This window comes from Oryx dammah, unplaced genomic scaffold, assembly GCF_014754425.2.
Source record: "Oryx dammah isolate SB20612 unplaced genomic scaffold, SCBI_Odam_1.1 HiC_scaffold_3, whole genome shotgun sequence".
Taxonomy (NCBI): Eukaryota; Metazoa; Chordata; class Mammalia; order Artiodactyla; family Bovidae; genus Oryx; species Oryx dammah.
Window position 1 is genome coordinate 21,267,140 of NW_024070187.1, and position 14,878 is coordinate 21,282,017.

Below are 14,878 nucleotides of genomic sequence, written 5' to 3' on the forward strand. Positions count from 1 at the left end.
AAAAATATACAATGGAGAAAAGACAGTCTCTAACAAGTGGTGCTGGGGAAACTGGTCAACCACTTGTAAAAGAATGAAACTAGAACACTTTCTAATACCATACACAAAAATAAAATCAAAATGGATTAAAAATGAAGTATGTAATTGAGTATGATATAAATAACATATAAACTGCAAGTGTCAGCTCAATATACATTCACAAAGTGAACACACTTCTGCAATCTCCACAGACATCAAGAAAAAGAACACTACCAGAACCCTGGAAGTCCCCATCAAGCCCCTTCCAATTATAACACCACTTCCCCAAAAGAAGCAACTATCCTGATTTCTAACACTATTGATTTGTTTTACCTATTTCAGAATTTTATTTATAATAGTGTGTATTCTTCTGTGTCCAGCTGTTTATGTTCTACATCAAATTTGTGAGTTTTAAATACTTCACTGTATGTAGTAGTACTTCATTCATTTTCATTCTGTATTTCATTACATGAAAATACCATAATTTATTTATTCATTCTACTTGTGATAAGCATTTGATTGTTTCTACTTTTTTGCCCATTGCAACTACTGCTCCTATGAACATTTTTATATATCTCTTTTGAAGCACATGTATGCATTTCTATGTGGTACATACATAACTTTGTCTTATTTATTTACTTATACCCCAACGTATAAGGCATTAAAAGCCATTTTTAAAATTGCAATAACCACACTGGAAGTTTTATTAATAGGCAGCACCCAAGCTCCACTTATGAAGGAACAATCTTTGTCAGGAATGAAAGGTGAGACTCTGAAGGTATAAGTTGGAGAGGGACATAGAAACCAAGAAATGGCTCTACAATTTTTTAAGACAGAAATTTATGGGCAATAAAGAATATAACAGAGAAGAGTAAAGAGTACAGAGAGAAAGGGATAAGATATGTAAAAACATGGCAGGAGGCTAAAGACAATAGAAATAACTAGCCTATGAGAGAAGTCACAAAAGAACTTTTAAAAAGATAAATTTTAAATATTAAGTTCCATACAGCATGTAAACCATTTTCACTTATTCCTACTTAAAAAATTAGTTGCCCACACAAATGCCTTTGATGGTAAGTTAGTCCAAAAAAATTTTTTCATGAACATCAAGGAGAAAGGGAATTATTACACATCTTGAATAATATAGTGCAGAATAGAGCAGCAAAATTAAGAAATCAGCAGACATGCTGAGTGTCTGAAATGATTAATGTGTTTTGTTTGTTACTGTTTATGGAAGCAAACAAAGATGAATAAGACACAGTCCTACCTTGAAGTCCTGCATAACTGACAATCTTTAAAAATTAAATAAACTATTTTTCCTAAAGCAATGTGGCTTTGCTTATACAAGAAAAAAATAAAAACTCTTTTTCTAAGAAAATCACTTATAACTGTGCTACCCGGAGCATGAGGAGTCCATCTTCCACATTTATAGAAACTTGTTAAATATTGATTCAGGACTGCTTTAAAAAGATTAGAATAATCATTGTGAAACTGCTAAACACTGAGTAAATAACTTTAACTTTTTTTAATTAAATTTATTTTTAATTGAAGCATAATTGCTTTACAGTATTGTGTTAGTTTCTGCCAAACATCAACATGAATCAACCATAGGTATACAGCCTATGTCTCCTCTTTCTTGAACACACCTCCCACCTCCCTCCCCATCCCACCCTTCTAAGTTGTTACAGAGCCCTGGTTTGAGTTCCCTAAGTCATACAGTAAATTCCCATTGGCTATCTATTTTAAATATGGTAATGTATATTTCCATGTTACTTTCTCCATACATCCTACCCTCTATCTCCTCCTCCACTTTAACTTTTAATTTTGAGATAATTGTAGATTCACCTGAAATTGCAAAAAAAAAAAAAAAAAAAAAAGTAAAGGGAGTGACCTTCTATTGTACTTTTTATCCAGTTTCTCCCAATGATAACACCTTTCATAACTTATAATAGGGTACCAAAACCAGGAAAATTACATTGGCACAACCTAGAGCTCATTCATATTTCACTAATTTTATATGTATTCATATACATATACAGTTCCATGAAATTTTATCACATGGGTAGATTCGTGTGATCACCATCAAGATGCAGAACTGTTCCATCAGCGCAATGCTCCCCTCAATTCTGTATGGCAAACCCACTCTACTCTCACTTCCCATTTCTAACACCTTGCAACCACCAGTCTCTGTAATTTTATTCCAGTATAAATGGAATCATGTGTGTGCATGCTAAGTTGCTTCAGTCATATCAGACTGTGCAACCCTATGGACTGTAGCCAGCCAGGCTTCTCTGTCCATGGGATTCTCCAGGCAAGAATACTAGAGAGGGTTGCCATGCCCTCCTCCAGGGGATATTCTCCACCCAGCGATCGAATCCATGTTTCTTATGTTTCCTGCATCGGCAGGTGGGTTCTTTATCACTAAAGCTGGACTCATAAGATATGCAACCTTTTGAGATTGGCATTTTTCACTCAGCATAATTACTGTGAGATCCATTCAAGTGATTGCATGTATCACTGGTTCCTCTTTTATTGCTGAGTGATAATGAATGGCATAAATATATCACAGTTTATTTATTCATTTACCTGTTAAAGGACCTTTGAGATATTCCCAGCTTTTGGCTACTACAAAATAAAGCTGCTAAGGACATTCATGTATAGGAATTCATGTGAACTTGTTTTCACTCCCTGTGGTAAATGTCCAAAAGTGCAATTGCATTTTTACTCTACCTGGAGACCTCCTCTGAGTTGTCTGGCTACCCAAATGGATCTCAGTGAGAACCCAGAGCCCAGTGCCTTCAAAGGAAATAGGCTCCCAGCAGGCCATGATCTGAGGAGGCAAAAGAGGGGGCATTTTCTTCGTCTCCATTTTCCCCAGCTCTCATCATCAATCAGGATTTCATCCTGGCAACTTTGTCACTACCATCAATCATACGAAATCAAATGACAAAATCTGGTCAAGGGATAAAGATTGGTAAGAATAGTACAGGCTCCTCTGTCCATGGACTTCTCCAGGCAAGAATACTGGAGTGGGTAGCCATTCCTTTCTCCAAGGAATCTTCCTGACCCAGGGACCCAACCTAGGTCTCCTGCATTGCAAGAAGATTCTTTACTGTCTGAGCACCAGGGAAGCCCAATTTGGCCCAGCTAGAGCCATTTTCATTTTATTTTTACTACTTCTTCAATTATCAAGCAAAGGAGATCAAGGACATTGATGATGCAAGCGAATGCTTCTCTAATGTTTCTCAGAATAGAGACCAGAGTTTCACTAAGGCTCCACATGTCCAAGGATCACAGGAATACTGGCTTTCTGGTGTCATTCCCCTTTTAGGTAAGAAGCATCAGTCCATCACACTGGCTTTGGGCACCAGAGTGGAAAGGACTGTATTGGGAAGTAATCTTTTCTCTTTGGGGGTGTTTGAAGAATGTCTTACCTGTAGTTCCCTTGATACAAGTAATGACACCCCCACCTCCACTCATGAGCTGTTTCCTCATGATTAACTCCTGCCACAGTCACCAATCTCCAGTGGGGTCTCTGGGAGAAATCCCACTCAAGTAGAACCACTCCAGTTTTCTTTCAATGGGTGTACATCTAGTCTATAAGAAATAACACAGGAACTAATGCCCAAGTTTGGGGTTAATAATATCATCTTCATAATTTCATCTTACAAGTTTTCTTCTTCCAAGTAAAGTCTTATTTTTATTGATATACTATGTACACAGAATTTACAAATTAAGTAGTGTGAAAAAGCTTAAAACAAAAACAGCAGGGACTTCCTTGGCAATCCAGTGGTTAAGACTCCAAGCTTCCACAGCAGAGGGCACAGGTTCAATCCCTGGTTGAGGAACAAAGATCTCACATGCCACAAAGTGCAGCCAAAGAAAGAAAACAAAACAGCAGTTTCTACTCTTTATCTACCACCCACAACTATTCCTCTGAGGCAGCTGCTTTCAAATATCTTAGCTAGGTAATGTGGGAACTGAACTCTCTTCCCAAATAGTACATACATAAATTCCTATATAATTGGGTTATTATCAGTGAGTTTATTTGGGTTGTTTTTTTTGTCTGAAGAAGCCAAGGTTGGCAGTATAGGAAAGGAGTGAGCTATTTTTTAGGAGTTCCTTGGGATTTGCTTGCACTTTCAGTTAACTCTCCAGTAGTTTCTTACAACATGGCAAGTTATCTCACAAAAGAAAATTCAAATTTCAAAGTTGTCTAGAAGAAATTGAAAAATAAACAATCAAGGGTACTCTAGCAAAGAGCTCAAGGTTTTGCTGTAATAAGCATGACTATTAGGTTTTCAAATAAATATTATTATTCTGTGTACTAAGAAAATTCAGGTTGTTCTCATACATACATTTGCAAAAAAGTACTTCAAAAATAAGTTTTCAAAACTCAGACTGAATAGTTTTGCTCTAAATATTTAGAGAAACATATGAGCAATGAAGCTAAACCAGCATGTTTTACTGGTGAGATCTTACACTTCACCAAATTAAATAGGTGTTTTATTTTAAAAACTTACTGTATCCTCTTGTACTAGGATATATACATGAATGACAACAGAAGTCAGAGAAGCAAAAAACCATATATATGGAAATCATAATCAAAACAAGCACTCTTAACTGACTGTGCAAATGTAACCTCACTTGTTAATTTGTTCTGCTAATTACATATGCAGTGTCCTTCATGGATTCTGGAATAAAATGATGTTGTTCTCAATATTACTGACATACACTCATTTCAGCAACTGCATTTAGAGATGCCTCTAAATATTAAAAATTATGTACTAGGTCCTTTCTAGTTGTAGTATATCAATTAACATTTTCAGAAAGAATGATATGAGAAATTTCAGCTGCTTCTTTCAGTATAGAAATAACTTCTTTGGGAACAATAATTTTTATAGGTATTAAAGTATCTGTATTTCATTTCTTATAATATCATGAAAATGTTGAGGATATAACTGTCATCAACTGATACTTCAAAAAGACAGACATCAAGTATTTAAATAATTTAAAAACTAGGATATAAGGAAAATGAGACTAAGCCCTACTCTCTAAGAGTTTACTGCCTGTTGGGAAGTCATATCAGGCTCCAAGTTATAAGTACTATCTATGGTACGAGAGTGACACATAGGATTAAAAACCAGAGGCTTCCTAGAAAATGGTGTTTGAACTGATTCCGGGGGGGGAGTGGGGAGAAGGAGTCAGCCACAAAAAGGAGAGGAGGCTGAAATATATCAGTGGTATTAGTGATGCACAAGAAGGTAAGGGATTCAAAAAGATATTTAGCAAAGAACTCCATAGGACTTTTTTATTTGTTAGCCATGGGCTCTGAGCAAGAGTAGTAGTTAAAAGTGACTTCCAATTGCTGTCAAACCAAATGGAAATTCAAATAAAGGAGCATGGTAAGTGCTAAGTTGCTTCAGTCATGTCTGACTCTTTGAAACCCTATGTAATGTGGTCCGCCAGGCTCCTCTGTCCTTGTGATTCTTCAGGTACCTGGGAAGCCCAAACAAAGGAGGGAGAGCTAATGGAATGAAAAACATGAAACTAGTTTGGGCAATTCTGAGATGACTGTGAAACGTTCATGTAATGTCCAGTAAAGAGTCAAATGTATATTTCTAAAGCTCAGAAAAGATTTTGGTTTAGAGATACAGATTTGGGAGTTATCAACCTACAAATGATAACTACAGCAATGAAAGATGGCACATTAAAAAGAGCAGCGGACTTTGAATGAAGCCATCAGGAAACATAACGTCCAAGAATAAGGCAAAGATAAGGCACTTACCAAGGAAACCAAAGAGCAATGACTAGAAAGAAGGGAATCAGAGAAGGGACATATATGAGAGTCACAGGGGTCAGAGCTGTACTGTCCAATACAGAATCTGCCAGTTCCACGTGGCTAATGAAGATTTGAAATGTGCCTAGTGCACCTGAGGAATTACATTTTTAACTTCATTTAAAAACTGATAATTGATTCAGTTTTTGAAAAGTGTTTATGCTTACGATAACTTCAATATGTGAATCTATTTTTTCAATGATAAATTTTGTAAAATCTCAACAGATTTAGTATCTCTGATAAAAATTTGGCATTAGAATTGTGACATAGAGTGAATATAAAATACACTCATTTTGGAGATTTTTGTATGAAGAACAGAATGTAAAAATATTTTATTAAAGCTTCTGTACACTGATGATATGCTTTTTGGTTTGGGGGTTTTTTTTAACAAGGATAGGTGCTAATATTTATTTGAAGTGACTTAAATGCCCATGTTTAAGTCATAAGTAGAACAGTTATTTTTAAAACATTTAGATCAATGAACCTTTAATTCTTTTTCACAATAATTGCATCAGTGTACATGTAGTGATTTGTAACCTACTCTTGAGTGAACCATGTGTCATGGTGATTACATGTTGAAACGATAATATCCTGGATATACTTGTTTAACTAAAATGTTATTAAAATTAATTTCACTTGTTTCTCTTTTTTATTTTTTGAGTGGCTAATAGGTATCATGGCTTTTATTTCTGTCATATATAGAAAATTTTAAGAAAGAAAGAAAAGTAATCATGACTATTGGGAGACAATCCTCAAGTTTCTGTAGATCTTGTAAGTAAAGCACTGGGTGCCCTTTATTCCAACATATCTTCCCAAAGATATTTCTATAAAGAACAGTCATGGAAAATGAAGATAATATCTCATTGCAGAGCAAAGAGAAGGCATACTTACTGCCCATTATAAAAGATAAGGATTTCTTAAGCTCAAGGTTCCTCTTTTGTGATTAAATCCACTGTGTGTAGAAGTGTCACTTGACCCTCTTTGCATTGTCTTGTGGGAACTGGGGTTCAGAAAACTAGTACAAAAATGCTGATGTCCTGGCTACTGTCATTGTAATAATAAGTAATAAATTTTTGCTTTTTATAATAAACTTTTCTCCATCCCTGACCCAGAAGTCTTGGATCTTCTACTAGCATCCATGAAACTGTGCCAAGCTGACTTGTTGGCTTACAAGAAAAGTTACATCTCACACCTTTCATAGTTCTTGACAGTGACTCTGTCAGCTATATACTGCTGTATAACAAACTGCCTTAAAATTTAGAAGCTTAAAAAAAATAACAAAGACAGACATTTATATCAAGGGAATTCAATAGTCCAGAATAGACACAAAGAGATCAAATGACTTTTTTAGAAAAGTATGAAGGCAATTCAATGTAGCAAACAGAACCTTTTCAATGAATGGTGCTGGCACAAATGACTATATATATACCAAAAATGAACAAAATTCCATATATCACATCTTATAGAAAAACTAATCCAAAATAGACCATAGACATAACTTAAAATCTAAACCTACAAAACTCTTAAAGTAAACACAAAGAAAAATTTTGTGAACTAGGTTAGGCCAACAGTCCTTAGATATGTCCCAAAGTACAATCCATAAGAGAAAAAAAAAATGGCAAACTCAGCTTCATAAAAATTATAAATCTTTGTTGTATGAAGGACAGTTAATATAACTCATAAAATGGAAGCATATATATGTAAATAACATCTGGTAAAGGACATATTTAGGATATATAAAGGACTCTTAAGACTCAAAATAAGAAAACAGGCAAATTTTTAAAAGTGAGAAAAATATTTGAACAGATACACAATCTATATTTAAAAATGGGCATAGGAACAAAATCAAAACTAAGATGTAAATATTACTAAAAGCAATGAAAGGACATATAATCCTATTTTCAGTCAGGGAATTGCAAATTAAAATAAAAAATATTTTTCCCCATAAAACTGCAAAAATAGAAATACTGATAATATCATATGATGGAGAAGGAATGAAGAAATGAACATTCAGATTTTCTTGGCTGCCATACAAATTATTTAGGAAGAAATTTGGTAATAGTTATTATAACTCAAAACTAAAATATCATTTGGGTTAATATTTTGAATTCTAGTAATTTCTTCTATGAAAATAAAATCATGAAAGTATAAACAGGTATATAGATGGATATTCTATTATTAGCTATATTGAAAAATGGGCAGCAATCTCAATAGGCATAAAAGCATGATTAAATAAACAACAATGTAACCATATAACTGAAAATGAGGAAAAAATATTAGGCAAATGAGGAAAAAATGCATATTGCTTTGTTAGTATAAAAAGCAAATTTCACACCAGTAAGTACAGAGTGATTCCATTCCTGAAAATATAAATGTGGCTGCTTCTCTATACAGATTTCTTGCAACTGCTCAAGAAACAACTGGAAAGAAACTTAATGTAAGTCACTTTCAGTTCGGTTCAGTTCAGTCGCTCAGTTGTGTCCGACTCTTTGCGACCCCATTGACTGCAGCACACCGGGCCTCTCTGTCCATCACCAACTCCCGAAGTTTATTCAGACTCATATCCATTGAGTTGGTGATGCCATCCAACCATCTCATCCTCTTCTCCTCCCCTTCTCCTCCTGCCTTCAATCCTTCCCAGCATCAGGGTCTTTTCAAAGGAGTCAGTTCTTCACATCAGGTGGCCAAAGTATTGAAGTTTCAGCTTCAGCATCAGTCCTTCCAATGAATGTTCAGGACTGATTTCCTTTAGGATGGACTGGTTGGATCTCTTTGCAGTCCAAGGGACTCTCAAGAGTCTTCTCCAACACCACAGTTCAAAAGCATCAATTCTTCCACGCTCAGCTTTCTTTACAGTCCAACTCTCACATCGATACATGACCACTGGAAAAACCATAGCCTTGACTAGACGGACCTTGGTTGACAAAGTAATATATCTGCTTTTTAATATGCTGTCTAGGTTGGTCATAACTTTTCTTCCAAGAAGCAAGCGTCTCTTAATTTCATGGCTGCAGTCACCATCTGTAGTGATTTTGGAGCCCAAAAAATTAAGTCAGCCACTGTTTCCACTGTTTCCTCATCTATTTCCCATGAAGTGATGGGACCAGATGCCATGGTCTTAGTTTTCTGAATGTTGAACTTTAAGACAACATTTTCATTCTCCTCTTTCACATTCATCAAGAGGCTCTTTAGTTCTTCTTTGCTTTCTGCCATAAGGGTGGTGTCATCTGCATATCTGAGGTTATTGATATTTCTCCCAGTAATCTTCATTCCAGCTTGTGCTTCATCCAGCCCAGCGTTTCTCATGATGTACTCTGCATATAAGTTAAATAAGCAGGGTGACAATATACAGCCTTAACATACTCCTTCCCCAATTTGGAACCAGTCTGTTGTTCCGTGTCCAGTTTTAACTGTTGCTTCCTCACTGGCATACAAATTTCACAAGAGTCACTTTAGAGAAGATGAAATTTGATGCGTGGGTGATAAGGAATATTCACTTGACAATCCTAGATAATTTTGTTAGATTAGTAGAATTACAGTGATTCTTCTTTCTGTTGTTTTTCAGCATTTTTCTGAAATAGGGAATAATTGCTGAAGCAAAGTCCTAGAGGAGACTGAAAGGAAAGAATTGGGGGCATATATGAATAGATCCACCTCAGAAACAGCAGATGCCCTATTTTCAGGAAGTGCATGAAAGGTGGCAAGAATTGGTGGGGCTGATCAGTTGGAGTGCAGGCTGTACGGGTAGGAGGGCTGGGGGGTGAGATATGATTTACCTAACAGTTACGGTTTCTCAGCAAGGAGGATGGGACCCAGGACTGGGGAGAGTGGTCAAGGTTTGGAATGGTCGATAAGATAAACTGGAAGGATGTTCACCAGGACAAGCAAGGAAAGGTGCCCCTGTGAAGTTTTTATCATCTAGTCCTAGAAGTAGCAGACTAGGTGTAAGACAGGCTGGGAGGACAGTCTTACTTTTGAGCCAGAAAGAGAACAGATTTTGGTGGACTGCCATCAGTCTCTGCAGCACTGTGATAACCTTAGATTTTGTCTGTAACCTACATCACTTTTCCACCCCCTCAAGCATCTGTACTCTACTTTGCACTCATCTATACAAAGGCATTGGCACCCCACTCCAGTACTCTTGCCTGGAAAATCCTATGGACGGAGGAGCCTGGTAGGCTGCAGTCCATGGGGTCACTAAGAGTCGGATACGACTGAACGACTTCACTTTCTCTTTTCACTTTCATGGATTTATCGGAGAAGGAAATGGCAACCCACTCCAGTGTTCTTGCCTGGAGAATCTCAGGGACGGGGGAGCTTGGTGGGCTGCCATCTATGGGGTCGCACAGAGTCAGACACGACTGAAGTGACTTAGCAGCTTAGCAGCAGCATACTCTATTTTTAAAAGTTTCTTTTTTATGAAGACATTATAGACCTATCAAAGCTGAAAGGAATCTTAGGAATACCAATTCACCCATTTTGTGGATGAGAAAATGGTGAGTCACAGAGATAAATGATTTTCTAATGAAGCAATAGTTTATAAATGGTAAAATCAGACTAACCCAGGTGCCACACAAACCCTGTGTAGCCATGATTATATAAAGAAAGGGATACTATGTCTGCAATCATCACAAACAGTTGTCACAAAATTAAGGCAAGATGCACTGCTGTCAAAATTTAACACTGAATCCACTAAACAAAAATTACTCCTGTTGAAGGTGTGGCATGATACAAATATACTGCAATTGATTTTGAATGAGCTGCCTATAAGAACTGAGTAATTTGAAATGATGTATATTTGTAATATCAGAATCTTCTCCAAATCCTAAAATGTGCACTATCCTTAAGAACTGAAAAGCACCATCCAGGCTATGCCATGATTTTGGAAGGATTACAGTGCCCTCTGCAGTTTCAGCAGAAATAAATAAAATCACAACTGTGATTTAAAAGAACAAAACAAACAAAATCAGTAATTTGAACACCAACATAGAAGTGTATGCAATTAACATGCCTCAGAAATTCACTTTACTTTTAAACTTTGAATTAAAATATTTATGTAAAGATCACTTTATAAACAAAGTGCACTGCAGCATGTATAGCAGGTATCTATTTGTGTAAAAAGATACACAATATATAAAAAGACACATATATGTGTCTAATTGTAGGTTAATTTGAGGATAACACTCTAAAATATGGCTCAGTTGCCTCCAGAGACACAAACTGGCACCCTAGGGATCATATGTGGAAACATTATTTCCACTGTGGCTCTTCTGGTACTGTTACTGAGTCCAAGCTCATTCTGCTCACCAAAAGACAGGCCAAGGTATTGAGGCAAGGAATATGGCTTTATATAGAAACCTGGCTGACAGAGATGATAGCAAACTAATGTCTCAAAATAACCATCTTATTGGGGTCTGGATGTCAGGTTCGTTTACAGATCAGAGATGGGGGGAGGTAAGGAAACAAAAAGGTCATTAATGCTGCAAATATGTCCTAGAATGGCAAGCCTGAGTTCAGTTCAGTTCAGTTGCTCAGTCATGTCCAACTCTTTGTGACCCCATGGAATGCAGCACGCCAGGCCTCCCCGTCCATCATCAGCTCCCAGGGTTTACTCAAATTCATGTCCATTGAGTCGGTGATACCATTCAACCATCTCGTCCTCTGTCATCCCCTTCTCCTCCCGCTTTCAATCTTTTCCAGCATCACGGTATTTTCAAATGAGTCAGTTCTTCACATCAGGTGGCCAAAGTATTGAAGTTTCAGCTTCAGCATCAGTCCTTCCAATGAGTATTCAGGACTGATTTCTTTTATGTCCAAGGGACTCTCAAGAATTTTCTCCAAAAAAAAAAAATAAAAAAAAAAAAAAAAGAATTTTCTCCAACACCACAGTTCAAAAGCATCAATACTTCAGCGTTCAGTTTTCTTTATTGTCCAATTCTCACATCCATACTTGACTACTGGAAAAATCATAGCTTTGACTAGACGAACTTTTGTTGGCAAAGTAATCTCTCTGCTTTTTAATATGCTGTCTAGGTTGGTCATAACTTTCCTTCCAAGGAGTAAGCGTCTTTTAATTTCATGGCTGCAATCACCATCTGTAGTGATTTTGGAGCCCCCCAAAAATAAAGTCTGACACTGTTTCCACTGTTTCCCCATCTATTTCCCATGAAGTGATGGGACCAGATGCCATGGCCTTAGTTTTCTGAATGTTGAACTTTAAGACAACATTTTCACTCTCCTCTTTCACTTTCATCAAGAGGCTCTTTAGTTCTTCTTTGCTTTCTGCCATAAGGGTGGTGTCATCTGCATATCTGAGGTTATTGATATTTCTCCCAGCAATCTTCATTCCAGCTTGTGCTTCATCCAGCCCAGCGTTTCTCATGATGTACTCTGCATATAAGTTAAATAAGCGGGATGACAATATACAACCTTGACATACTCCCTCCCCAATTTGGAACCAGTCTTTTGTCCCATGTCCAGTTCTAAATGTTGTTTCCTGGCCTGCACACAGATTTCTCAGCAGGCAGGTCATGTGGTCTGGTATTCCCATCTCTTTCAGAATTTTCCGCAGTTTTTTGTGATCCACACAGTCAAAGGCTTTGGCATAGTCAATAAAGCAGAAGTAGATGTTTTCCTGGAACTCTCTTGCTTTTCAATGATCCCATGGATGTTGGCAATTTGATCTCTGGTTCCTCTGCCTTTTCTAAATCCAGCTTGAACATCTGGAATTTCATAGACACATACTGTTGAAGGCTGGCTTGGAGAATTTTGAGCATTACTTTGCTCGTGTGTGAGAAGAGTTCAATTGTGCAGTAGTTTGAGCATTCTTTTGCTTGCTTTTCTTTGTAATTAAATGAAAACTGACCTTTTCCAGTCCTCTGGCCACTGCTGAGTTTTCCAAATTTGCTGGCATATTGAGTGCAGCACTTTTACAGCATCATCTTTTAGGATTTGAAATAGCTCAACTGGAATTCCATCACCTCCACTAGCTTTGCTCATAGTAATGCTTCCTAAGGCCCACTTGACTTCACATTCCAGGATGTCTGGCTCTAGGTGAGTGATCACATCATCGTGGTTATCTGGGTCATGAAGATCTTTTTTGCATAGCTGTTCTGTGTATTCTTGCCACCTCGTCTTAATATCTTCTGCTTCTGTTAGGTCACATACTATTTCTGTCCTTTATTGTGCCCATCTTTGCATGAAATGTTCCCTTGGTATCTCTGATTTTCCTGAAGAGATTTCTAGTCTTTCCCATTCTGTTGTTTGCCTCTATTTCTTTGCATTGATCGCTGAGGAAGGCTTTCTTATCTCTCCTTGCTATTCTTTGGAACTCTGCATTCAAATTGATATATCTTTCCTTTTGTCCTTTGCTTTTTGCTTTTCTTCTTTCCACAGCTATTTATAAGGCCTCCTCAAACAACCATTTTGCCTTTTTACATTTCTTTTTCTTGGGGACAGTTGATCTCTGCCTCCTCTACAATGTCATGAACCTCCATCCATAATTCTTCAGGCAGTCTGTCTATCAGATCTAATCCCTTGAATGTATTTCTCACTTCCACTGTATAATCGTAAGGAATTTGATTTAGGTCATACCTGAATGGTCTAGTGGTTTCCCTACTTTCTTCAATTTAAGTCTGAATTTGGCAATAAGGAGTTCATGATCTGAGCCACAGTCAGCTCCCAGTCTTGTTTTTGCTGACTGTATAGAGCTTCTCCATCTCTGGCTGCAAAGAATATAATCAATCTGATTTTGGTCTTGACTATCTGGTGATGTCCATGTGTAGAGTCTTCTCTTGTGTTGTTGGAAGAGGGTGTTTGCTGTGACCAGTTCTCTTGACAAAATTCTGTTAGCCTTTGCCCTGCTTCATTCTGTACTCCAAGGCCAAATTTGCCTGTTACTCCAGGTATCTCTTGGCTTCCTACTTTTGCATTCCAGTCCCCTATAATGAAAAGGACATCTTTTTGGGTGTTAGTTCTAGAAGGTCTTGTAGGTTTTCACAGAACCATTCAACTTCAGCTTCTTCAGTATTATTGGTCACGGCACAGACTTGCATCACTGTGATATTGAATGGTTTGCCTTGGAAATGAACTGAGATAATTCTGTCATTTTTGAGACTGCATCCGAGTACTGCATTTCGGACTCTTTTGTTGACTATGATGGCGACTCCATTTATTCTAAGGGATTCTTGCCCACAGTAGTAGATATAACGGTCATCTGAGATTGGGTATGTGTTAATTTCTTCCTTTCTGCCATCTACAGGTGAACATGGTTCTGAACAACTGCACTTTAGTTTAACAGTCAGGCAGAGGAGGAGGATTCTCTGAGGCAGGCCATTAATCATGTATGTATAACAAAGACAGCAAAAAGCAAGCCAAAGAAAGAGTTCCATATGTAAAATTATTAATAGACAGCCAGTGGAAATTCACTGTATGAAGCAGAGAGCTCAAACTCAGTCCTCTGGGACAACCTAGAGGGGTGGAATGGGGTAGGGGTAGGGGGTGAGAGGGGGGTCAAGAGGGCCAGGACATATTTATATCTATGGCTGATTCATGTTGATATATGGCAGAAACCAACAATATTGTAAAACAATTTTACTTGGTCTCCAATTTAAAAAATTACTTTCAACATGGAGTCAGAATTGGCTTTTCCCTGCAATAGGTGAAGGTGAAGTCGCTCAGTCGTGTCCAACTCTTTGCGACCCCATGGACTGTAACCTACTAGGCTTCTCCGTCCATGGGATTCTCCAGGCAAGAATACTGGAGTGGATTGCCATTTCCTTCTCCAGGGGATCTTCCCGACCCAGGGATCGAACCCGAGTCTCCCGCATTGGAGGCAGACACTTTAACCCCTGAGCCACCAGGGACGCCTTCCCTGCAATAGTACTATTTAAATTTTTTCATCACATGCATGTATTGATCTTTCAAGTAACAAAAGAGTTATATGACAAAAGAGTTAATCAATAAAAATTTTGATTACCCTTAAGAGAAGTGGTATGCATCCAAATTTTAAGCCTCTCTCTC